Source organism: Tamandua tetradactyla, chromosome 3 (assembly GCF_023851605.1).
Source record: "Tamandua tetradactyla isolate mTamTet1 chromosome 3, mTamTet1.pri, whole genome shotgun sequence".
In the NCBI taxonomy this organism is placed as follows: Eukaryota; Metazoa; Chordata; class Mammalia; order Pilosa; family Myrmecophagidae; genus Tamandua; species Tamandua tetradactyla.
This window is the reverse complement of record NC_135329.1, coordinates 2187134-2214592: the sequence shown is the minus strand read 5'-3', so window position 1 is coordinate 2214592 and position 27459 is coordinate 2187134.

Below are 27459 nucleotides of genomic sequence, written 5' to 3'. Positions count from 1 at the left end.
GTATGACAATAAACCTAGAACTGTTTTCACACTTACTTAAGAGTAGTGTAGAACTCAAGAGTGTCATCAGAAATAAAAGTAAATCCTCTTTTTGCAAGGGAATCACATTCTATGTACTTTTAAAGCCTGAGGCTTCAAAAGTGGAAGGAATGGCTATCCATTTTTACCTAGAAGTTGCAGAGTTGTCACTTGTTAACATTCAGGAGGCTGTCGAGCTCATTTCAATGGATGCGCTTCTGAGTCATATGGCGTCAGCCTCGCAAAACATGGCTACAAATTAAGGCAAGATTTCCACAACATGCATGTTATTAAAGCATGAGCTCTGTCTATTGGAAATCTACCTCTCCCGCCAAAATATCCCCAGGCTCTTCTAAGACTTTCACATGCTCTTTAAACAATCAACTTGAATTCTTCAGCTCTACCGGTTTACCCATCCAGTCTTACTAGCCTGTCTTTAGTGTCTTCGGGACTAAAAGCCACACTGTGAGAACTCTGTTCCCCCATCTCTGAGGCCTCCACTCCTGTGCACCCTGAGGTCCCCTCTGCCCCCACACCCTAGGGGAGGACTCCTCTCTAATTCTAGCTCAACTGGTAACAGGCTAAGACTTCAGCAAGCCTTTGCGAAAAGCTTGAGAGTAACAGCAACTCAACCAGCAAGCTAAGTTGCACTCTAAGACCCAAACGCAGACCCGATGGGCACCCCTGAGGAGAAATCTTGGTGTCTCATGGTCTAAGCTAGAACCTGCCCAGGCTCTAGGTAGAAGAATGAGCCCTCAGTCCTGCTCCTCCATGACCGGATGCCGGGACATGTTTTTTTCCAGGGAAAATCCTGTGCCCTACTCTCAACGACCCCCATTGGGACAGACATGGCAACAACCCTAATCAACAGCATATTAAACTCACACTCAGTGATTGTCATTGAGCAAATATTTATTGGATGCCAACTACAATGAACAGAGTACACAAAGTCTCTGCTCCTGTGGCCCTTCTGTTCTAAAAGAAGAAAAATCATGAGGAAAGAAGGAGATAGTTAGGACTTGTAATTGGTACTATTAAGAAAATTAAAAGTGTGTTGGGTGACGGGAAGGAAGCAGGTGAATGAAATGTTATGAATGAGCAAAACAATGATATTGCAAAGTGGTATAACCTAAATATCAGAAGATAGGTCCCCACGAGGATGCAAAGGGGAAGGGTCTCTGCCCGTGGTTCATTTCATGGATTGGACGCTGTGATACTGCACGGAGTTTTTCCCACTTGCCTTTCTCAGTCTCATAATATGCTATGCTCATTTAACAGATGGGATTGGGTTCCAAGAGCCATAGTGCCTGTCTAAAATGATAACTTACAAAGCAAAACTCCACAACTTCAGGCGCTTTCTGAAATTCAAAAGCTTGTCACAGATAGAGGTGGCCATTGAGACCAGATGTTCTGAAGTTCCTCTTTCGTACCATTGTCTTCTGATCCCTTTCAGTCCTGTAAGAGTAGTAGGAGGAAACAGAGGAAGAAGAACTTTCATATAAGCTGCCACAATATGAAATGTCCAGGCCATACTAAGGCATCTTTACCCAATAAAATTGATTCCAAAAGACTGTCACAGGCCCTCCCATGACATAATTATCTCTTCACTTTACACATATTTATTGACCATTTATTGTGTATATGACTCAACGCTAGGCCTAGGATCAAAGAGAGGGATTTTTCACCATTAACAGGCATAGGGCAAGTCTTTTAATGAAATGAAAATGGAACCTCACAACCTGGACCATTTTAGAGGTTGACCAGAGTTATATAGCAGCTCTCCTTGGCCTCATGGCCTGTTGAGAAGGAGTATCTGCTCACCTGTGGCCTACAGAAGGAAGCACTAATGTGAATAGGCTTTAACTTTTACTGTCATTTACTATATGTCCTTGGGCAAAGCTCTCTGTGTCCAGTTTTCTCAAAGGGAAAATGATGAATAATACACATATCACGGTGTTATTGTGAGGAATATATATCACGTGAAGAAAAGTCCAGAAGAGTTCCTGGCCATACTGATGTTGGCAAGATTACCATTTGGTCAATTGACAGTGTAATCTTTGCCAATTTTTTACCCTGGAAATGGATTTATTGAATTAATGAGCAGATGACCCAAATCTTTGCTTCAGCTGAAATGTAAAAACAGGGTAGATGATAACTAAGCAACAAGTGTAACTCTAGTCAAATTAAATGTCTGAAGATGGTGAGAGCCTCTCATCTCCCGCTGGCCTCGGGTAAGGGAGCTGCACACATCTGTCAGTGTGCAGACCAGGTGGGCTGAGAAGACACTCTTGGTCTCAGTCTGCATTCTGGTGAGTGCGGACTTACCGTAAACAAGACCTCTTCCAGGTGTACCTTCGGTAAAGGTGTGACCCAGCTGAGTCAGGCTGGGCTTTCATCAAGAGATTACTGGGGTTCTTTGTGGGAGAGTCAGATGGAGAGGGGAGCCAGGAGAGGCCGCCATGTGCATTGCCATGTGTCAGGAGATCTAAGGACTGAGCTGGCTGGCAGCCAGCCCCAGAATGTCAAGTCTTCAGGAAGAAACCACAGCCTTGCTGATGCCTCAATTTTGGATTTCTCCTAGCCTCAAAACCGTGAGCCAATAAGTTCACATTGTTTAAGCCAACTATTGCATGGTGTTTGTTTCAGTAGCTGGGAAACTAAAACAATGTCACACTGCACATAGCTAAATTAAACCAAGGTGCTTGTGTGGATGGCCAAGAAGTCTTTTGGATGAGGTTACCAAGCCCAGCAGAGCTGAGCTATAGCTCTGATAGGCAGGCTCTGTGTCCTCGGGGCTCAGTGGCATGGCCCCCTCCACGTTCTTGTCCTCACAGCTGTGATTCTGGGTTCTGTGGTCTTTCCGCACCTCCTCCAGGAGCCGTGACTCTCCTCCTGCTCCTTTCCTCCGGCTGCAAGGGGTTTTCACCGATGTCCGCGAGAATGAATGTTGCACTTCTGCTCTACCTCCCTCCCAAAGATGAAGGTTTGTGTTCTTTCTCCCAAGAGGTAAGGAAGAAGGGTCCAGGCTTGTACCTGAAGGTCACTTTCACAACACACTTACTAACCTATTAAGCTTGTGTTTTGGTTTGCTAAAGCTGATGAAATGCAATATACCACAAATGGACTGTCTTTTAACAATGGGGATTTATTAGACAACATGTTTACAGTTTTAAGGATGTGAAAATGACCAAAGTAAGGCACCATCAGGATGATACCTCCTCTGAAGACCAGCTACCAGTGAGTTTGAACTCCTTTTGCAGGTAGTAAGCTACATGGCAATACCTGCTGGTCTTTCTCTTCTGGGTTTTATTGCTTCCAGCTCTCGGCTTCATTAGTTTCCTCTATGCTTTTCTGGGGCATTTTCTATGAGTTTCTTTTAATTTCATCTCTTAGCTTCTGAATGTGCTTTATCCTTTTATAAAGGACTCCAGTTAAGGGATTAAATGCAGTGGGTCGCATCGCAATTGAAATAACCTAATCAAAAGGTCCCACCCACAATAGGTCTATACCCTCAGGAAGGGATTAAAAGAACGTGGCCTTTTCTGGAATACACATAGCTTCGAACTACCACAGTCAGTGTCCAGTGATGTCTGCAGAGAAGAGTCAGCAAGAAAATGGAAATTCCCTGTAATTGCAGCCTAAAAAGTCCAGACCTTCTCACCAGCTCACTTTGGGCCTCCAGCATTTCATTAACTATTCCAGCTAACATTTTCTAACCTGTGCCTGGTTGTTTCTGCTCCAGATCAGTTATTGCTTCAGCCCATCTTTCTCTGCAGGCATCTGCCTCTTCTTATGTGGGTCCAGTTAGTTACCCTGTGACCTCGTTTCTAATAAAATCAAGAAAAACTGGAGTTTGTAGTTTCCCTGGCTTTTTTTGGTTGTTGTATGAGAGTGGTAGGGAGATTCTTTTTAGCTCTTGACATCCCAAGCATGGGAAATCTGAAGTCTAGCTGTGTTTCTCAACAAGAAAATAATAATAACATCCAAAGAGTGCATCTTCATATGAATGTGGATGCAAATCTGTGTACTGTACATGCATGAATCGGTAGGTGGAGAAATAGTGTAAAAGCTATAAGGTATGCTTACATACAGATACATGAATAAGGAAACCCTCATTTCTCTGGAACCTGTGAATGAAGTCAGTCACATACCCCCTAAATGAAGCAAATATATGATATATTTAATACAAATATATGGATACACACCTAATTTTTTCAGCTTAGTAGTTGTTTTAGCTCAGGTACCTGGCTATTTGAGGCCATTAAGCGCATAGATATGATAATGATAAACACTAACAAGAAAGAATGATTTCTTTGGAAAGATGTAGAACTTCTTAGAGTGAAGAAGCCTCCATTCTTGTTGGTGTCAAGAAGTCCTTTAGACAATGCTGTAAAAACCATGACAGACAATGACTGCTTGGTGCTACTTGGGTACAGAAAATATAATAACTCAATATCTACTTTGAATATTTCCATATAGGTCAAATTACAATAGCTAATAAGAAAAAAACAATTGATTTCCAAAACCTGCTTTACTTAAGATTGCGGTGTTGGTATGGACTTCAGATTTTTTTTTTTAAAGACAAGAGCACAGGCTCTGGACAAAGGTAACCTAAGATCGCATTGACAGCTCTGAGGTCTTGGTCAAAGCAACCTCCCTGAGACTTGTTTTCTTCATCTGCCTAATGAGGATTGGAATGTCCAACTCAACTGGTAATTGTGATATTTTTAGGAGTTTCTGCACAAATTCCCCTGCCAAGTGCATGTGGACGCAGAGTGGTAGGAGCGCACGCACACACACACACAAATACATCAACCACGTGAAAATAACAGTAAATAACAGCGTGCCCCACCCTCACCCCCGGCCAATCCCCGACCTGTAGGGAACAGGGATGGCAACCCCTTTGGCCCCTCACCCCAGGCCTCATTTCTTGGTGCAGAGTCCCTGTTACTGACTGGTTGTTCACACTCCTCATGGATGGCTCATCATGTGTTCACACTTCCTTCTCCTCCAGCCCTACAGCAGACTGGAGGGCGAGTCTGAGGCGCCCTTCTTACACCCAGGGCTCTGGCTGGAGTCCACCATTCATCCATGTCTATGACTTGGAATTCCAGGTACTTTACTGCCCTGATGACTGGACCTCAAGGATAAAGGTTCATTTTCTGTGTTGGAGCAATAGACTACCTTCCATTGTTTATTGTTTTGTTTTTTTAGAAGATTCTGTCTCTGAAATTTCTCCAGGTTAATTTTATTTCTTTTTCTGTGAGGTGTTTTCCTTATTTATGACTTCCATTTCCTGTTTCATTTGATCAGACTGAAGATGCTAAGATTCTAAGATAAGATTTTCAGTTTAAAGTATGGGGACCAGGCTGGGATTGTCAGTTCGCCTGAGGCCAGAGAGCTCTGCATTTATTTATTCTGCATTGGCCACATAAGGCTGTGTGCTTTGATATTTCATTTGCTGTGGTTGCTTTTTTTTTTGATAATTCCTTTGTGGAGTTCTTTTGTGAATTTTAAGGAAGGATTCAAATGTTCCTGGCCCCCTACCTTCTGGAGAATGACTTCTAACATTTCCCAAATCTTACCCTTTTTTTTAAAACATCCTTTTCCCTTTGAGGATAAAACCATCTGAATGTTTTCTAGATTTGAGGGATATACAAACTTCTTCTCCCAACCTTTTCTTTCTTGATGGTTCAACACAGAGGAAAATTGAAAATAAGAGACAAAGGTGGGGCTGCGCCATGCCCAGCTGTATGGGAGAGGTGCCGGGACTGAGGGGCCTGACCAAAGAGGCCACAACAGACTGGACACAACCTCAGTGATGCCGTGGTCAGGGGTGGGTCCCGCATGGCCCACTTGGGACTGCCAAACACGGGAAATCGGGTTCTGTAAGCCTGGAATTGTAAGGAAAGGTGATTTCTGTCTAACGGAAGAGGAAAGAGATGTGTAGGGAAAGCCGAGAAACCTTTGCTTAAAGGCCCACAGCGAGCACAGCTCCTGTTCCGCAGCAGGCACTCCAGAGAGAAACCCTCTGGACCTTGGAGAGGCAGAGAAGATGTGTCCCCGGTGCCTTCCGGTGGAATGGTGAGCGTCTTCAGGCGAGCTCTTTGCCCCGCATTGATTGCTCTGCCTCAGTGGCTCAGGAAAGCCCATGAGGGAAAGCTGACCCAGGAGCTCCTGGCGGGAAAAGAGGAATTTTTGCTAGCAGAGTTATGAAGAAGCCGCCTTTCCCTTGCCGATCCATAAGCACCTTGAGACAAGGACAAGCAGCTGAACCCCATGGCCTGCTTGGTTGTAATTCCTGTTGTTAACACGTCGGGCAACTGACAAATGCTTTTTGGAGGAATGCATAAATGAAATGACATTGATGGACTGACATCAAATTTTCAATATGGGGGGTTAATTATTTAAAATATTCCTGGATCTCAGGCACTCAGAAATGAGTTGACTGCTTATCACAGGTCTGTGCATGACCCCTCTTGTTTCATGATGTCATTGCATCCCCTTCACCCTACACACCTCCACTCCTGGTTGCAGGTCCTCTCCGGCACCGCCTTGTCTGGGAAAACTGTGTTAGCCAAGGTGCTGCTGTCCACTGTTACAGACAAATCTGAAATTTCGGTGGTTTTACACAATGGAAGTTTATTTTTTGCTGATGTAAAGTTCTGTGTGTGTGTGTGTGTGTGTGTGTGTGTGTGTGTGTGTTGGGGTAGGTAGGTCTGCATTACATAATTCGGTGAAGATTTGTTTTGTGTAGGACTTTCTTATAGACCATGCTTAGAATTGCTTTACGTCAGTCCTGACCATGTTCATTGACCAAAACTCAGCCTCATTGCCAGACTTAACTCTAAGGCAGGCTGGGAAATGGGTTTAATTAGAATCTTTCCAGAACATGGTCTACGAATTTGTCACAATATGTGCACAACCTGAAAAATATATCATGCTTTGGTGGTGATAATAACACGTGCACTTTTGTCTAGAGGTTTGGGGATCGAGCTCACTCACAAGCAGGTATGGGGTCTAAAGCTCACGTTTTTCTTACTTTTACCATTTCACATTCTCTTTTCTATGATCTTACTAAGCCTCATGTAGAGCTTATTTTGTGTCTTACACTATTCTAAGCTCTTTATATGGATACATTTATTTAATCCCCATAATTTCCTCTAAGGTAACTACCATTATTATCATTCCTGTTTTAGATGAGGGAACTGAGGCATAGAGCTAGCAAGTGGTATAGCCAGATTTTGAATGGAGGTGACTGAATCCAGAATATGTGTGCATTCTATTTGTTCATAATTTATAAGTGGCTCTTTCATCTATGATATCCTTTCCTTTTGATTTTTGCTTACTATTTTTTTGTTTTCTTCTGCCAGAGATCTGTCTATTTGATTACTTCTTTCAAGGGAGCAGCTTTCGGTTTGCTTTAGTATGCCCATTGATTTTTGTTTTCTTTTGTGGTTCTTTTTTTTTTTCATTTTCTCTACTGCTTTCTTCCAGCTGGTGTATTTGGATTTATTCACTATGCTTTTAAGCTCTTAGTACACTTGTTTCCCATTATCTTCTGCTTTCTGATTTGTGTTCAAGGTTGTGAATTTCCCTCTGCAATGTGCTTTAGCTGCATCCCAAAAAATTTGACATGCAATACATTCATTGTAATTTAGCTCCTAGCACTTAATATATTTTAAAATAGTTTCTCCTATAATCCAAGAATTTTGAAGTTAGCGATTCATAAACATATAGGATTTTGAAAGTCATTAGTACATTATCATTGAAAGTCAACAGTCATGCTTATTGGTTCACATTTTTATATGACAAAATGGCAAAGTTGAGGAGTTTTCACTGAGATCATAACACAGCATGTAGCATAAAATATTTGCTATTTTTTAGAAAACTTTTCTGACCTCTGGTTTAAACAATAGTAACCTTGAGTAAAGTAGCTCACCTTTTCTTCCTTTATCTCTCTGTTCTTCCTGGATGAATTCCTTTTCTTGTTGGAATATTTTCTCTATGAACTCCTTCAAAAGGTTTCTGTGTATGGCAAACATTTAAAAATGTTAGATGGCTAAAATTAGTTTCATTAAACTCATATTTGAATAAGAATTTACCCAGATATAAAATAGCAGTATCAAATTTCTTTGAAATATTCCTATATTGTCTTCTTGTATCTGGTTTGCTATTGAGAAATCTGTTGACAATCTTATTTATGTTTCTTTGGAGATGATTTCCTTTTTCTTCTTTTGAAGACTTTCTTCTAGCTTTGATAATATATATTTCAGAATAATACCTAACTTATTATTACTGTAATTTATCGTATTTAGCTCTCAATGAACTCTTTCAATCTGAGTATGTATTATTTATTTACATTTACATCTATGTTTATTTGTGTATGTGTATGTATTGATAATTCTGAGATATTCTTAGGTAGTTTTCCTTATGGTACATTCATATATCAATTTTGACTCCTATTTCCATCAATCAGGTCACTTAATTCCCCTCTTTGTGTTTGATCACCTATCCTTTCCTTACACCTTCTAGGAGAGTGTTTCCCAGACAGTCATCCCAGGCTGTCATTTCTGTTTTGCTATTGATTTTACCCGTTGATGATTATTATCTCAGCAATCATATTTTATGCACAAAGTATCCAAGTGGTTCCTCCATACAAGAACGTGGTTCTTTTATGTTTTCAATGTTCTTGCTTATTATCCCAAAGAGTTTTATTGTGTTTACTTTAAATTCTATCCTCTCATCTGTCAGGGCTGCTTGTCTCTGGCAGAGTTTCCGTCCTTTTCTTCTCATGTTGGTCAGACTTTCCCTAACCTCTGGAGTGCTCCTGCACAGACAGCGACGACGGGAACCGCTGTGAACCTTATGCCCAGGCTCTTCGTAATGGATGCAGTGAACACTCCTCGAGTCAAAGACGGTTTTTAGCAACCATCCGAGAACGAGGTAGAGCGTGTGTGAGGTGGGGAGGGAAATCAGTGAATAAGAAAGGTAACTTTTCACGTCCCAGAAGAGGACTCCTAAATTAGATAAAGCCAAAAGGAAAGAAATGGAACACGCCTGTAGTATTTAACCAAGAGGGGCATTAGGCGGCACAGCCAAGCGAGCTGAAAGCACTGTCCCTGTGGATGGGACCCAGGGTGGCAGAGAGCAGGGTGGGGAGCTGCTGCTTTTCTTTTCTAGGCTCTGTAACTCTGACTCTTCCATCTACGTTCATGTGTTTTGAAATGAAAACAATGAACAAAAAAAGACAAAAAATAAAACAAAAACCTTAAGGAAGAAGAAGAAAACATAAGAGAGTGTTGACCTGGTCTTGGAGTGGGCCAGTCTTCCCAAGAGAAAAGCAGATCCTTTGTAAGAGTTCTTTACCCACCGTCTTCCTAGCATCTTCCTGTTTGTTGCATGCATGAGAATTCTCTTAATGGTATTCTTGAAACTTTTTTTTCAACCATTAAGTTTTCAAATCTGTCATATGAATACAAAATAGGATCAAATGATGTAAACAGGTAAATGTCATCTCAAACACAAATAAAAACAACTAAACTTACTCATAATAATCTGAGAGAGTCACACGAACTCCGTGGCACCTACCTTGCCGACCCCACGGGTGGGAGCCCGTCTCGCCTGCCCTGGCAGTGCCCTGCGGGCACGATGTGGGGAAAGGGCGGCTGGAAGGCTCCCAGGCGTGCGGACACCTCTGGAGAAAACTTCAGCGTGGACCGTAACTTCATCCCAGCAAGCCCACTTTTAGAAGCTTGCCTTAAAAAGCTGAAATTTAAAAAAACAAACATTCTGTACCAGGATGTTCACTAGAATGTTGCTTTTAATAGGAAAGAAAATACAAAAAGCAAACCCACATATCAGCAATAGTTAAAGAACTAATGGTTCATACCTACTGTGATTAATAAGGGCAATGACATGGGAAGACTTTAGAATGTTTTGTTAAGGAATGCAAATTGGAACATAATTAACAGCTCTGAAACTATATTTGAATTTGATTAAAAGGGGAAATTTTTTATTGTATATATGTTGCTACAACAAAAGTTTAAGCCTAGCGTGGTTATAGAAACGTGCTTTCATCAGTTGTAACGTGTACACGAGGTGCTAATAACGGGGTGGTGTGTGGGAACCCTGTATTTTATGCGTGATTTTAAATGCACATCTTCTTGAATACAGAAAAAATTAATACTATCAGAGTATATATGATATACCCTGAAATATGTGAATTAGATCTTTATGTTTGCATGTATGCTCATGTGTAGGTATGTATATATGCCTGTGTATAGATACACACACATACATGTTAAGTATGTATATAGGCACATATGGTTATAGAGAGAGTCATGAAAGAACTGCATAGACACAAAGAAGCGGCATGGATGGGAGAGAATGGCTGGAAACGTGTTAAAGGTGAACAATGTTGATTCTGGATACTAGAATTCTAAGAAGTTTTCATTTCCTTCTTTGCATTTTTTTGTATTCACATTTTCTATAAACAACTGTATAATTTTTTTATCAGAAAAAAATTAGTTTGGCCATTTTTTTAAGAAAAGATTATAGCACAGAGGAGGCTGTGAAGACCTGATGAGAAAAAATAACAAAGGTAAAACAATGAAGAGAAAAACATAGGACATAGTGATAGGTGGCAGGGTCGATTAATTTCCTTTCCCCCAGAAAACTTTGCTGAGTGTTCTGAGGGCAGGTGTGTCTCTGTCTGAGAGTGGCATAAGTTAATAACAAATCCTGTGATTTCATAGGAAATGGAGAGTCAAGAGATTGCAGCTCAAGCACCCACTGAGGTTCAGTTGTGGAGAAGGGAGCAGGTGACCGTCAACTGAGGCAGTCCTCTGAGGCTCACTCTGAGGCTCACGGACGTCAGCTGTTACATCCTCTTACGGTGATGTTGTCTCCACGGGTCACCGGTGATTTATTCGGCTCCAGGAGTGTGCATTCATAAGGGGCAGAGAGTAGCTCCCTCTACCCCCATCCACCTATGTTTATAGAACGCTCCAAACTCATTGCAGTCCTCATAATACTTGAGTAATTTACAAATTGACACCCTTGGTGAGGATTCATCTCCTGAGCTCTCCTGCTGGAAGAAGGAACACGTCCTTTCTCTGCACAACTTTGGATGAACGCTCCCCTTCACAGATGCCTCTTTCTGTCAGATCCCTTTGTTTTCAAACTGCTCTTGTCCTCTCCCCAGCTCCACTACTGCTGGCTCTGATGCAGATTTCCGTCCTCCACCGCTGGAGATCCGAGCTGGCTGAGCTTCTGAATTTGACAACAGAAACGGTGTCCTAACGTGTGAGTGAGCCACGGCATGTCTGTCATAAGCCGTAAAGAGGCTTCGGGGTGCTTAGCCACCATTTGGAACCATGAAAACAGAAGCTGATCTTGTGCTTGGAAGCAAATGTTTTAAACTTGATTTTAGAATATATCCTTCTTAAGGGTGCATTCTGTGTCTCAGCGGGAACACAGTGTGGTGTGAAGAGACAATAACAAGTGGAAATGTAAGCTAGGGACAGATATTTGAAAAAAAATTTAACCTCATTAAAAATGAAATGTAAATTAAAGAAAAAACATTCTGTGTTTCAAAAAACTAGAATTAATTATATTTCTCACTAAAAGGGATCAGGGCTTCTTGGAGAAATGACCGGTTCCACAATGAGGACAGACTAATTATAAAAAGACCTTTGGGGTATGCATACCTGTGCAAACACACACTGCCCCACAAAAGTACATATATGCATGGGTGTATATATTTCTTTCTTTACCAGAAAATAAAAGTAAGGAAGTGTTAAGGTGGGACTATAGCTAAGAATTCAAAAGAATTCTATTAACCAAATCAGAAACAGTTTGAGTATCAAAATGCATAATGACTATAGTAGATTTTAACATGTTGAATAAAAAAATCTATATATTCATGCCAATATTAAATATATATATAAATGAGCAAATGACTGAATACATGCGTACATACAGACACATATACACATAAACACAGAATACATTCATATGAAATGGTAGGAAAAAAGGAAAGCTTTTTGTTACAGTAAAATGGAAAATAAGTGTAGAAGGAATCCAAGATAAGAAAAATTGCAATTTTGCAGCCATCATACTACTGATTCTTTCTGAAAGAAATGCTAAACCCAGAGGGTGGGTGTTCTTTGGGGGCAGCCTGTCTACCCAGCTTCCAGTGTCCTCTCAGAGATGACGGGCTAATTGCAAAGGGGTGCATACCCTCTGCAGCAGGGAAAAACACCGACACCCCTTCACCTAGTACCAAAGTCGGCATCGCCAAATATACAGCAACTGATGTCATGTGATTCTTGATCTAATACATCGAGAAGAATACGTCATCATTTTTGTGGTATTCTTGCCCAAAATGCAGAACCTGACTCAAATTTTGAGAAAACACAGAAAAACCTACCTCTGCTCTTCAGATGTGTCAACATCGTGGAAGACAAAGAATGAAAGGAGGAGGAATTCTTTCAGATCAGGGAGATTAAAGAGACAGGGAGGTTTAAGACAGCATGTCCTCCTGGATTGGGTCCCGGATCAGAAAATAAAATGCTGTGGACAGTATCGGTGCAGTCCGAGTGAGGACTCTGTGTTAGATAATTATATTATATTATCTGCCTCTAACGTGGAAATATGCTACGGCTTTATACGCGAGTGTCCTTTTTAGAAATAAACATTGAAATATTTAAAGTTAAAGGATCATGATGTCTGCAACCTTTCTCAAATGGCTCAGCAAATGAATGTGTGTGTGTATAGAGAATATGCAAAAGCAAATATGACAAAATAATAATCATTGGTGAATATAGACAGAATAAGAGCTTACTGTAGTATTCTTGCATATTTTCTGTAGATTTGGGATATTTATTGGAACAAAATTTTTCAAAATTCTAATAGCAAATGTCCGTGAGAATCTAATGAGCTCATGGCTCTCAGTCATCCATGGAGAAAATCTAAATTGGCAAAAGCTTTCTGGAAAAAATGTGTCAGTGTAGCTCAAGGGTCTTAATATATTCATTCCCTTAATCCAGGCCTTTAGAAATTTATCCTACATGTAAATTATGAAATATGGGGAAATATAGAGAAATTCATTTTTACATTATTTCAAACATAAAAACCTCTAGAAAAATCAACGTAATTGCACGAATTATGCTATATTTATTAATGAAGTATAAGATGATCATCGAGTGCATGTGAATCAGTTTTTAATCAGTGTTTGAAACTGTGTTCCATTATTATGTGTAAAAAGTGAGCTGATACCAAATTCTATGTAATTATGATCTCAACTATATAAAATAAACTTTTTCATAATTAAAAATGACATTCCCTAAACCATGAATAGTGGTTATACATGGCTGTGGATTGTGAGGTGCCATTATAATTTTCTTTGCATTTTTAGTATATCCTCATTTGCTTTGTTTTCTGCAAAGAGAGGGAAGAGTCCTGTGCTAAGCCCAAGAGACCCGAATGGCTGGTCATTGACAAGGCTGCACTGCCCCATCCTCCACCTTCCTGGCCTGGACACCAAGGTGTGAGGGACTTCTACAGATGTGTCCTACTTTCCTTCTTCAGAGAAGGCAGGACACATAACCTCAGTGTTTCTGGGGTAAGAAGTTAAAGTAGGCAGTGACAGATGGAAAATGTCTTTAAGTCTTGCCCCCCTCTGAGAAATGCATGTGAACTGACATCTCATTCTGTTCCATAACATATGGGCTGGTTTTAACATCATAATATTTTTTGTTGGATTTTGAAGTATATATATATGTTTTTCCCCCCCAGCTCAAGTGTTTAATGCATAGGGAGAGCACACACTCAGAGCGAAGAGACCGTGGGCATTCTCCAAAAGAGAGAAGCTGTCTGAGTCGGGCCCTTGCACTATAAGGACGTGGAGGGGCCCTTCCCCCCTGGCCATGCGGATGCGGGATGGATGAGCTGCGCTTTCACTGGTTCTTTCCAGGGGCCGACCTGAGGGAGGGCTGGGTAGGTGGGGACTAGTTGGGTGCACCCCCCAGGAGGAACTTTTTGTTATGGGCCTGAGGGTCACTTCCCCCTGCACCTTCCCTATCTAACCTGCCTTTTTCCCCAGTCAAGGAATTCTGTCCTTTAAGCTTAAGGGGTGCTGAAGGGGAGGCCAGTCCTCTGTAACTGCTTCCTGCTGACAGAGGGGCATTGCCCTTGCCTGTGATGGGAGTGGAATTCTCTGGCTCCCATACCCAAGAGTCTTCTGGCAGGGTCTGGGGTTTTTGCATCTTCTGTGTTCTGGTGTGACCTCTTGGCCGTCTGTCAACGTCTTATGAGGGCATCCAGTGTGTACCGGGGAACTTGTGCTGTTACTGCCGAGGCACAGTGTTCTGAGAGAGAGAAAGACGAAACCCACAAGGCTGAGGAGAACTCGGGTGGCCCCACTGAGCAGAGCAGGACGAAGTGGAGAACAGCACCTACCCCAGGCGGCAGAAACCCAAATAAACCAAATGGGAGATTCTGCAACTCGGGGGACAATTGGTGGCCTGGTCTCCCAGGAAGTTAATAGCTTCTTTTGTCTCTGTGCTCTGAATAAATAAAACGAAAACAGCAATCTTCTTGCACATGTCCCTCCACGGGCTGCTGCAAAGGCGTCTGGGCTCATTGGTTTTGGAGGATGATGACTGCTAATGACTTTACTTGGCATTGCAGGAGGCTTAGGGTGGAGGCTGTTCGTTCTATGCAAGTGGATAGTTGGAGGAAGAGTATGGCGGACCCACTCTGCTTGGGCTGGTCTGTAGCCCCACTAGCTACAGTTCCCCCAGTCCCAGTGGTGGCTGAGAGTGGGGTTAGGGACTGGACCTTTTTTGTATTCCAGTTTGGGATGAGAGGTGGGAAGGGGGGAGAGGAAATAGCCCATTTCTACTTTTGAGCTTGAGCACTGGGCCCCATGCACCACAGCACAGGTCCCTGGCTGGCATGGGTGTAGCTGAGGGAGAGTTACGCTCACCAGGGCAAAATGCTCCATGCTCGGGACCTGGAGAGGCAGTGACTGGAGGCTGCTTGCTGGCTGCACAATGTGCCCCTGCTCGGCTGAGCACGAGATAAGAGAGTCCTCAACGTGGGCAGGAGAACTTGTCCCTAAAGCGGTTTTAAAGGTATTTGGGTCATTCTCTAGACAGTGGAGAAGGTTTGGGAGGGATGGTGAATGGCAGAAGTCTGAGGCCATATGAACATGAATTATAAATGAGGTCCCTGACTAGAGTGAGGATACCGATGGCAAAGTAGGAGATGCCTAAGGAAACATCCAGCTACGGAGGTTATTTTAAGCCTTGAAAATGCATCATCCGTGGCCTGGGGTAAAACACTGTGCCCCGCAATTGCCAAGCAGCAGAGCCCCTCCCCGAGTTCTGGGTGGGACAGTGACCCCTCTACATGACTCTAGGTGGCAAGATACCCTTGTACTTTGACCTGAAATTGTCAGACATGCCCACACCTCCCTCATCTTTCTGCACTGACCCCTTCCCCCTTTAGCTGGTTCATTCATATTCAGCTAAGGTTTTAAGAGATGCTGAGGGCAGGGTTAGGTGAGAAAGAAGGAATGAGGCCTGGTTTGTGTTTTAAGTAGGAGGTGGGACTTCAGAGTTCCTAACCCTTCTTACTTGCTTGCAACTATTGTACCTATTTCACATAAAGCTGTAACCCAGACAATTAGAAAAGACCCCTGCCCTTTTTCTGAGACAGCCCTCCTACAGCGTCAGGGAAATTCCAGGAACAATTTCTTTCCAATGGCCGTGCTTATTTACAGTAATTATAAAATCAAACCTTTGAATCCTGCTGCTTAAAGAGTCCCAAAACATCCTAAGATGTGAAGGAGGTGAAGAGAGAGCCTTAGGCATAGCACATGGACAGGCCTGGGAGCCCCTGCCTGGCTTGGAGACCTCCTGCAGCCAAGCCCAGAGAACAGCTCAACCGTTACTTGTTTCACCCTTGAATCTGCACAGTGTGAGGCGCTGGGCTTCCACACCTTCCGTCCGACGAGCAGCTGAAATTGGGCTCTGTGGTCTGAGAAGAGAGAAGAACAAAGACAGAGAGCAAGACTCCTATTTGTAAAAGAGGCACCACTGGGTCCCTGGTGGTCGCCCAGCTGATGCTGGCCAACCCTGGGGTTCTCAGAGAAATCCAGGCGTCAGCCACGGGCTGGTGCCACGAGCATTCCTGACTCCGTCACAAGAGAGAAACGTGTCAGTGTGTGCTGCCAAACAGCTTAAGAAGCTGGGCGCCAGAGAGCCTCAGGAGTTATTGGGTGGATGCTGGAGAGCCCTGGGAATTCTTAGAGAAGTCGAGACTTCCACCAGGGGCTACGATGTAAGGGTTCTTGACTGAGCCCCAGGGAGAAACCTGGGGACTGGCCTGTGTGCACAGCCGACGAATCTGAGGACGAGTCTGTGTGTGTAGCTCAGAAGTTTAATGCATCGCGAAAGTACGTGCTCAGAGGGGACTGAAAGTGGGCATTCTCCAAAGGAGGAGAAGCTCGACTATACCACTCTTAGAAACAAAGGGAGTTCCCTAAACCCAAATGACCGTGCAATAAAGTAGCTCCCAAATCAAGGTTGGGCTGGTCATAACATCGTTTCCTACTTTGAAAGACTTATTAAAGATTTCTTATAATTTCATACCGAAATAAAACAAGCAAAATATGCACTCTGAGTAGAAAGAGTAGTCTAGGAGAAGCGAGCCCATGGGATTAGTGATTAAAAAGGAAAATGCTACTGGGCAAGTTCTGGAAGGAAATGTGAAGAGGAAAGAACCCTGTCCTCAGTGGGGCCGCGGGATGTCCCCAGAAGTCACATGAAAATGGGATCATATGAGTCTGCTTGTATCCTCAGCAGATGGTAAAAAGTAATCCTATGTGAACCTCAGATGAAAAGAAGTTTTGTGAGTATTCAGAAGTGCAAGGGAGATGATGGACTGATAGAGAAACAAAGCTCCGAGGAGTGTCTTTAATTGTGCGCTGTGAGATTTACTGGGGCCCGACAGGGGTCAGACTTGAGGTCCCCCTAGTCACAATCTATAAAAAGTGGTGTAGACTGGTTAATTCTGCCGACAACACAGAGCTGAGGGAGGCAGGGCGCTTCCACAAAAGGCAGCAACATTCGGAAGGGTTTCGGGCTCTTCTTTTGGCCTGAATATTCTCAGAGATTAGCCTATGCCATTTCATCAGCGTTCACATTTGGGAGGGGAACGAATAACCTGCAAAGTAAGTGCAGAAGACCCAATCAAAAGTTGTTTTTGGCACAGGAAAGAAGATTACATTAGTGTGACTTGAATTCCTAGATTGCTTTGGACAGTGCCAATATCTGGGTCTCAATTTTAGATAAGGCAGAGGCAAGTTTCCCAGTCTCCCATTTCAGTCCTGTCAAAAATTAAGTGCTGTAAGCTGGAGTGGTTGCCTCTTCAGTGGGTGGAACACGTCACCTTTCTATTGCCTTTGGTGGGCTGGCCTGGGGAGGGCTGGGGCAGCCCAGCTCGTCCCTGGCACTCTAGCATATGGCAGGTCCTTCAGCATAAACAACCCAGGAAATCATAGAACTTGTAGATTCCAATTTGGCCCTCTTTCACCTCCGTGGAGGCTTAGGACAAATGCTGTCTTCTTGGAAAGAAATGAAATCCATTCGTATTATTAAGTACGAATTCACTATTAAGTATTGAATTCACTTCCCCAATATAGTGGGTGTGGTGGTTTGGAGCTGTATGTAACTCAGAAAAAACATGTTCTTAAACTTAATCCATAACTGTGGGTGTGAATCCCTTGTAAGTAGGGCATTTTGAGGAGGTGACTTCAGATAAGGTGTGGCCCCTCTCACTCAGGATGGTCTTAATTCCATTACTGGAGGCCTTTAGAGGAGAATGAAATTCCGAGGGAGAGAAAAAGCCAGAGGGAGTGGCCAGAAGCTGACATCTACAGAACTCAGAAGGAAAGGGAGAGGCAGGAGACCCCACCATGTGCCTTGCCACATGACGAGCGAAGGACCAAGGACGTCTGGCAGCCAGGCTCAGAAGGCCAATCTTTAGGGAGGAAGTGCCACTTTGATGATGGCTTGATTTGGACTTTATCTTAGACTCAAACACCTGAGCAAGTAAATTCGCATCGTTCAAGTCAAACCATTGTGTGGCATTTGCTTGAGCTGCCCAGGAAAGGGAAGCAGTGGGCCTGGGCATTTCTTATAGGATGAAAGACCTCAGATACTCATATTTTAATTTTGTTTTCCCCTTTGTTTTTTCTACTTTCTGAACAAAATATTTTGTTTTGGGGTTAAATGCACTGTTTGTTTCATTCTGATGTCAAAAGAGGGGAATTCTGGATATGCCAACTACATTCGGAAGCTCTCATTCCCAGTCACACTGTGTCACTGCATTGTTTGGGTGGGATGTCCAAAAGGAATGTTGTCTGGGGTGGGATGAGGGGATGTTTCAAGACATGATGAGGTCCAGAGTGTGGGCCTTTGGAATGAGCTAGCCAGTAGAGCCTGAAACTGTTCAATGAGCAAGATTTTAGGGTTGTGGGAGGCAGACTTGCCCAAGGCTGGTTAGGGTTGAAGACGGAAGGTGAGGCTCTTCAGTCGGGTCACAAAGTGCGGTAGATACGGGGTGGTGACCACAGAGGTGGTCGATGGCCGACACACAGATGATGTGGACACGCTGTGCCCAGAGACTCCAAGCAGACGGGTTTTCTTAAGAAAAGAGGAAAAGCAACGGCCTGGAAGATGCCATGTAGAGCTAAGAAGATTTTTTCCCCATATCTCCTAGAACCCGGATCTTGGAGTTTGCATCAAAATGAGATGTGCAGCCATCAGTTACCTTCAGAGCCTCAGAGCCCACACGGTGGCAGGGAGGGTCTGATTTAACAGGAGGGGCAGCGCTTCCTAGGAGCCAGGGGGAAGCATTGGCGCTGGAAGAGAGCGCGACCCTGAGTGCTCGTGGAAATCACCAGGACTTAAAAGCGCAGAACAGCTGGGTTGGGAGGGAAGAAAAGGAATAAGAGAAATTTAGCAAACATTTTTTTCAAATAATAATTTTCTTAGTGCTCTAAAACCTGAGAAATGGGGTTTCCCTTTCCAATGACAAGGACAAGTCCTAAATGTCTCCTGGTTTAGGTCACCAGTCCTCACGAAACTTGCCCGGCCACCTGGACCTTGCTCTAGCCTACAAGCCGGGCTGTAGTCTCTCTAGAGTCTCATGCCCAGAGTCTCTCTGGGGACACGAAAATAACCATTTTGTAAAAATGCTGCCCCTTTCCAACTCTGGGTTCTGACAACATGCAGGGGGTGACGGCAGGATCGCCGGGAGCAGGGGGTGACGGCAGACACACCGGGAACAGGGGTGACGGCTGGGATGCCAGGGAACAGGGAGTGATGGCTGGGATGCCAGGGAACAGGGAGTGACGGCAGGGACGCTGGGGCACGGGGGGTGACGGCAGGGATGCTGGGGCATGGGGGATGATGGCTGGGATGCCAAGGAACAGGGGGTGATGGCAGGAACTCCAGGGAACAGGGGGTGATGGTAGGGATGCTGGGGCACAGGGGGTGACAGCAGGGACGCCGGGGCACAGGGGGTGATGGCAGGGAAGCCAGGGCCCATGGGCAACGGCTGGGATGCCAGGGAACAGGAGGTGATGTCAGGGACGCTGGGGCACGGGGGGGTGACGGCAGGGATGCTGGGGAACAGGAGGTGATGTCAGGGACGCTGGGGCACAGGGGGTGACAGCAGGGACGCCGGGGCACAGGGGGTGATGGCAGGGACGCCAGGGCCCAGGGGGTGATGGCACTGACTCTAAGACTGAGAGAGAGGTCCAACGCCCATGAGGCGGGGGCCAAGGAAAAGGGGAGAGACTCTGCCAATTCTCCACTCCACCTTCTAGTGCGCCGACTTCCCGCTTGCCGCCAAGACACATTTTATCTTTCTGACCTGAAATATGTGTATAATTCTGGCCTCATCTTTTAAAGCACAAGGTCCTGTTGGTGCTTCCTTTTACCACCTCCCAGCACAAACACTGGCCGCCAGCCTGGCGGTGACGACAGGACCTAAGTAGGACCATCTGAGAGCCGGGAAGTTGATGGCCAGCAACCACGGCCCCGGGCCCCCTCCCCCCCGACCAGGTTGTGGCAGGGGCAGGGCTTGTACCTGGGACAGGAACAGGACAACTGGACTGGAAATCAGCAGCAGCCCGGGGGCCTGGCCGTCGGCTTGGAGGGGTGTTGTCTGATGCCTGCACTGCTCCTCAGCATCGTCTCTGATGCCGCCGGTCCTGGTGGCTGAAGCAGCGAGGGGCCGCCCCAGGGAAATGGGCTCTGCTGGGGGATGTCCGTGTGTGTCTCCAGAATACAGGCTCAGGTCTTCATAAGCGACTGTGATGCATGAGGAAGGGGACTCGATGTGATTAGAGGAATCGGGCGACTGAAACGCACACGAGTCTGCGAGGTGACAGGGTAACATTCTCGAGCACTTGGGGTGGGCCAAGTCCTTTCCATGCTCGGAGTGGAGCCGGGTGTCGTGATTTGTGCCCTGTAGCTGTTGGGGACAAGCTGTACTAGAAGCTGTGATGTTGGCTCATCTCGTTTTCATGGGGATGTGTGTCGGCGATGGGAAGAGCAGTCAAAACCAGCATCCGCGGTGGGCTTCAGGCAGCGTGCCTCACGTGTACACGTTCCTCAGAAACCCCAAAATGTCATCCTTCATTTCAATCTTCTATGAACTGAGTAGTTCTATGTTCAAGGCTGTTGCCATTCCCAGCATCTAGGTGGTAATATGTGTATTTTTAAAAACAGGCATTTTTTGAATGATGGTTTTCGAAAATAAGCAAAAAATGAACAAATGATTTACTCTCCCAGAAATTCTGAGAAATGTAAAAGAAGAATTTATAAAATTCAGTTAATTTCTGATCACTGTCCTACAGCCTCAGTCAAAGAGTCCTGGAAGCGCTGTTTTGCCCCAGCCCAGGCAACGTCTTCTTCCTTCTGCACAGCTGATTCATTGCATGGACCCTGACGCCCCAGCTTTACAGTCCTTAGTCTCTTCTGTTAGATGACCTCTTCCAAAGGTAGGGAATATTGACAAAATAAAAATTAAAGCTTGAATAGTTTACTTTCTCTCTCTCTCCCCCTTTACTTCTCTTTCCCTCTTTCCCTCTTCATTCTCTCTTTCTGTTCCTAACTCTCTCATTTCACATCCCTACTTGTCTTGGAATGGAGGCCGCAGACATCTCACACTGCCCCACTGACTGCCCGATGCAAGCTCAGAATCTAAAAAGGATCTGTCTCATAGACTGTAACCCAAAACAGTGTGAGTCAATATAAGAATAGAGACTGAAGCACATGCGCGAGTGGGGATAAGCCTTTCACCAAGCTCTTTTCAGTTACACAATATTATTCTTCATAAAATTGGCTGGATTAATTTTGAGTATTTTTAATTCCCTTTTTATCACCAGGCCGAAAGGATATGCAGCCTTTCCACTGGACTGCTCCCTGTGTAATCTTCTCAATTTTTGGCTCCTCTTCCATCTATGTTTAGACATCTGAGCTCATCATTGCACTCTCCTTTCTCCAACGTTGGGCTCATTCCCGTGGCATTGACTGTGGTGTGGACAGTTAGCCAGCAAGATTCCCACCACGGTAAGATGGTATCTGAGGAACAAAGTGGGCTCTTCTTGACCAGGGCAGAAGAGTAGCTTCCATTCTTCTTAGCCAACAAGAAAGCTTTTTGGAGGCTCGTAGCCAAACGTGAGCTAATGCTACATTGGGATGGATGGACTGATGCTATACTCCATAAATTATAATGCTCCTTTTGACGTGCATTTCTGCTCAATGCAGGGCCACCATGTATAATACTGCAGGTTTCATACTACACAACTCCAGGTGGGGACACGTTCACCTAGACTGCAGTGAGAGCAGCAGTCCTGGACGTGTGCAGTGCATAGCCCAGCAACCACACAGGGGGCACTTCCATTTCTAGACTCATGGTGTGTGAGATGAAAGGGAGAGAGTAGCAATCTACTCAAACTTCTCCAGTTCGCTGATGAGAGCTGAGGCCTGGAAAATGGAAGATCTGGGCATTCTAAAATAGCAAGTTATTTATAGAGTAGAACTAGAGCCCAGATCTCTTCACCGTTATCCATGTTTCATGCATCATTACATTTGATGGGCAATAAACATTTATTTACCATATAGAGTTATTTTAAAATAAAAAACTTTTTTGTTTGATAAAATTATAAGAACCCACCCACCCAGAAATCATTGTAATTTAAGAGCCATGGAGAGTTGAAGTGAGATAAAATTTTATCCTCAGATTTCTCAAATCATGAATATAAGAATATCTTTGCAAGAGTTTCAAAAGTTGGGCAAACATACTTTTCAGTTGTTGCTTATTAAATAGCATAAGCTTTGTCCTTGAAAGGACTCTGGTGTGCTAGAAAGGACACGGAACTGGGCTACTGATGGCTGGTTTAGGACTCTCTCCTTGCAATCTGCTGGATCTGCAGTGAAATGTCTTTGCTCCACCTCCCTCCCCACCACCCCCATTTTCTAAGTCTTGGAAATTCTCAGCCTTGAAGCAGCTTCCTGGCTACGAGCTGGGTATTTGTTTATTTTCGTGTTTTCTGTCGTCTGGGAATTCTCATTCAGGACTCTCTGTTCTGCGCTCGTTGCCTCCCTGGTCCCTGCACTCTCTGCCCCTCGCTGATTATTCCCTTGCACGTTTTCCCTTCATAGTTCATCCTTTTCATTTGTTTCATGCTTTTTATGTTGGTGTATTTAAGTTCAGGTCTGGTATTTTTGGATCCTTTCTAACAAAACTGTTTATTTTCCCCCTTTTCTTTCTCTTCTCATTAGATCAACTTGCCTTTTCTGGAGTTTCACTCTAACAGCAATTTCAGAGAATTTATCAGTGCAGTTTAAAATTGTCTCATTTGTGTATCAGAGACTACTTCTTATTCTCAGGAGGTGTCCTCTTCTCTGCCCAGTCTCTTAGTTTCTGAAGTTTCTCCAGTCCCTGGGGCAGTGTGTGTCCAACTGGGATAGGTGGAACTTTTCAAGTGGCACCTCCCCAAAGATGGCCTGACCTAATCTGCCAGCCTGTAAGTAAAATATGCTGAGTCATCCCTCTTGTGCTTTGTTATGTCTTATGAAAGAATTGGCCTTCAGGTAATGCAGTGGTCAGGTTCAGGTGCCAAGCTGACCAGATGATGGTGCCCAGTTGTTCTGTTGCTGTGACCCTAAATCATCAGTAAGGCTCAACTATGACTGATTACATCCCTGATTGGCTCAGGGGAGCACCATCTGCAATGAGTGCTGTTTAACTTAATTAGTTGGAGGCTTAAAAAGAGTCGGTCAGAAGAGAGAGAAGCAGCTTAGCACAGCTCACCACAGCTCAGCGCAGCCCAGCACAACTGAGCTCAGAGCTCAGAGTCAACACAGACCCAGATGTTTGGAGATACAGAAAGGAAATGCCCTGAAGAAAGCTGTGGACCCCAGAAGCTGGAAGTAATGCCCAGCAGACGCCACTGTGACAGAGGAACCCAGATGAAAGCTAGCTGCCTTTCTTCTGAGGCACATGGAAGTAAATCCCCTTCATAAAAGCCAGTCCATCACTGGTGTATTGCATTCCAACAGCTTTAGCAAGTTTAAACAGATTATCTGGGTGGGCCTGTTTGATCATATGCATCCTTAAAAACAGAAAGCTTTTTCCACTTGGAGGCAGAAGGAGAAATCAGAGAGATCTGAAGTGAGAGGGCATGACATGCCACTGCCACTACAAAGGTGAAGGAAGGGCCCCATGGAGAAAGGATAAGGACAGACGTGGGGCCCTCTAGGAATCAACAGCAACTCCTGGCTGGCAGCATGCAAGGAAAGGGGACCCTAATCCCACAACCACATGAAACTGAATTAATCTAATAACCTAAATGATTCTCTCCCAGAACCTGTAAAGGAGCGCTCAGCCTGGCTGGTACCTTGACTTTGGTCTTGGGAGATGCTAATAGAGAACACAGTCATACTTGCTGGGCCTTCTGACCTGCAGAGACAGAGAGATAATAAGTTTGCATTGTTTTCACCGCTAAGTTTGTGGTAAAGTGTTACATAGAAACAGAAAACAAATGTTCCCAAGTACTGAACAGGCTGTGTGTGTCTGTCTCCTGCCTCTGAGCTCAGGACCACAGATCCGGACCTTTGGTTTCGTTGGGCGAAATGCTTTTCAAATTACAAGATGTAAAGCACCCAAGTTAGGGGAAACTTTCAATTAATCCTTAAAATTATGCTAATTGAGAATTGCCATATTTGTTTTATTTTTAGCTTCATCTTCAATTTTGTTTTATTTTAAGAGAACTGAAAAGACTCTGACATAGAATTTTTCAGGACTCATGTACTAGTAACCGAAATTTCCAGATTAGCCAATTGTACCCTAAACTAATTCAGTGACACAGTGAAGGGGACAGAATGGGTGTGGAAAAGGGAGGTGAATGTGGTTGGGACCAATCACCTGAAAAACTAGCCTAATTTAATGTAATTTTAAAAGTAAACTAAAAAGAGTAAGAACAAAATGCAAAGGCAAAAAAGGACTAGCACGAATCAGATACATTGTAGATAATTGATGAATTCTGAGAATTTGATTTAAACTGTTTGTAAAATAGCCATTGCCTTTAGACGTTAGGAAAATTAGGTTGGAGTTAAAAAACATGTGTCTATTTGGGCAGACTGCAGGCATCCTGCGATGTTGTTTATGCCTTATCTTCTTTCTGTGTGACTACCAAGTGAAGATTCATCTAGAAACCTGGAGAGATAGATTGTGTGTTTTCTATGATAATTTTAATCTGCGAATACTGAACACAAGCTAATGGAATTACAAGATTAAAGAAAAAAGAAAGTCAGCTGTAAGAGGCTCCCACATCAAACTGACCTGAAGTGTTAGAACTCTGAAAAGGATTCAGATGTTAAAAATCGATAAAATGAGTTTAAAATGCCTGGTTTGTGACTAAAGATGATGTGCTGGTTTGAAACCATTAGGCACCCCTGAAAAGCCATGTTCCTTTTCCTAATCCAGTCTTGTGGGGTAGATCTGCTGTTTAGGGTGGAGCACTTGAAGCTGTTTCCATGGAGATGTGTCTCCACCCATTCAAGGTGAGTTTTAATGACTTACTAGAGTCCTTTAAGAGGGAATCATTTTGGAAAAAGCTCAGAGCCGACACAGACAGAGGCATTTGGAGATGTGGAAAGAAAACACCCCTGGGGAAGCTGTTTGAAACCAGAAGCCAGGAGAGAAAGCCAGCGGACTTTGCCATGTGCCTTCCCATGTGGCAGAGAAACCCCAAACACCACTGGCCTTTTCCAGTATCTTTGCTCTGGATGCCTTAGTTTGGATATTTTTTATGGCCTTAGAACTGTAAACTTATAACTTAATAAATCCCCTTTATAAAAGTCAACCCATTTCTGGTATATTGCATTTCTGACAGCATTAGCAAACTAAAACAGATGGAAATATTCAATTCAGGAAGAATTGTCAGAGAAAAGGAAGAGCTAACAATGTTAGAAATCAAGGTTTACATTTAGCAATTTTGAGAATTTTACCTAAGTGTTTTGCTTCTTCAGATCTGTCTCAAAATTGCACATTGCTCATGTAATCAGCATTATGCAAAGATGCTTATTTTTATAGAAATGAAAGCAGAGTATACTAATGTGCTAATCTGGCCCTATTTGTGGCCCTTGCCTAGCAGGTACAAAGGATGGTGGGAAGTCATTTGTGAAAGTTGGTCCTTGCAAGTTTCTGACTGGAGACTGTGTTCAGAAATTTCTCAGCCTTCCCTGCTATTAGACAAGGCCACATTGCAACTGCTCCTAAACAGTCTAAAATAAACCTCTGGCTGGGTTCCCCCAGTTGGAGGCCAAGGCAGGCCCTGTGTCCCTTTGGAGGTGTATGCATTAAATGCAACTGTGGGCAGACCCATGGCCAAGATTGGCAGCCTGGGGAGTGGACAAGAGGTCTGCCTGGAAGCTGACATGTGCATATTGGTGAGTGAGGCGGGATGGTTGTTCTTATGTTACTTGTGTTTAATCTGTGACTTCATAGAGTCTTCGGTGGCGGTAGAGTTTGATATAGCTTTTTGTGATCATTTCTTGACCGTTTTCCCACTGATCATTTTGCAACCTATCTTCCCACTGATCTCTTTCTCTTCTTTCTTGAGAGAAAGTTTAGTGTAGTGGTTAACGAAGTACACAGGCTTGAGCCAGATTGCCTGAGTTCAAATCCTTGCTCTGCCACTTACTAACTTTTTCACTAGCTTTGTAAGGGACTAACCACCTGGCCCATAGAGGAGCAGAGCATCCCATGTAAAGAAAACAAAGCAAGCATTGAGACAGCTCACGTTATTTCCTTCTGAGATGGCGATGTTGCCAACTAAAATGAAAAGGATACCTTTATTTTCACACATTTCATAGTTAAAATGTCCATATCTCTTTTATGATCCTATCTTCAAAACAGCTTTTTGAGATAGGCAAGTCAGGAATTTACAACTCCATTTTTAGAGATGAGGAGTGCTTGTTCCTGAGGGAATGAGGTGGTTCTCCTGCAGTCAATTCCAGCTGAAAATCAGACACAGCTGTGGCCAGAAAGGCTGCTGTGCAATATTATAAATGTTGTTTACATGCATTTTACAATTTGTTATCTATTTTTTTACATATATTAATTTATCTAACTGACACTGTTAGGTGGCATTGTTAGGCTCATCTCCATTTAAAGACGAGGTACGTGATTATCTGTGAGGTTACGTACTTTATCCAAAATCATACAAGCTGGCAACCCTGAGAGCTAACGTGAGAAGCGCACGCACTGCCCAGCCTGCCCTCTACCTGAAACAACGAAAGACCCATTAGGGTGCTGTATTAAACCCGGCGTCGGCACTATCTTTCTTGAGGCCGTCAGTCATATGGACAAAGAAGACAATTTAATTCTGTTCCATTTTAAGCTTCCTTCCCACAGCAGTGCGTCCGACAGTGGAAGCTGCCGATGATTTCCAGTGTGTTCTGAAGATCAAGGTGTTCTCACATCTGTCGTATATTCCAAAGCCGGTATAGCCAAGGGCCCACATCTGCTAACGGAACATTAAATAGACGTCTGCTTATGGTGTCAAAGGAGAGTCCCTTCAAATATTTTTAGGGCTGGAGAAGATAAGAGAAATGGGGGAAGTCTTGATAGATGATGGGGGAGGTGGGGGCGGAGTAGGATGGCGGCAAAGGTTCCAAGAAAATGGAGAAACTTGGAGCAGCGCCCAGAATTTGGAGTGGGAGCTAGGGAGGGAGACGCGGGGAAAATCAGGGAGGTGATAAAGACAGACTCAAAGTGTAAGGAGGCCTTGAATGTCAGGACAGGAAGCCTGAGATTGATGATGGAGGCGCAGGGGGGCAGTGAGACACA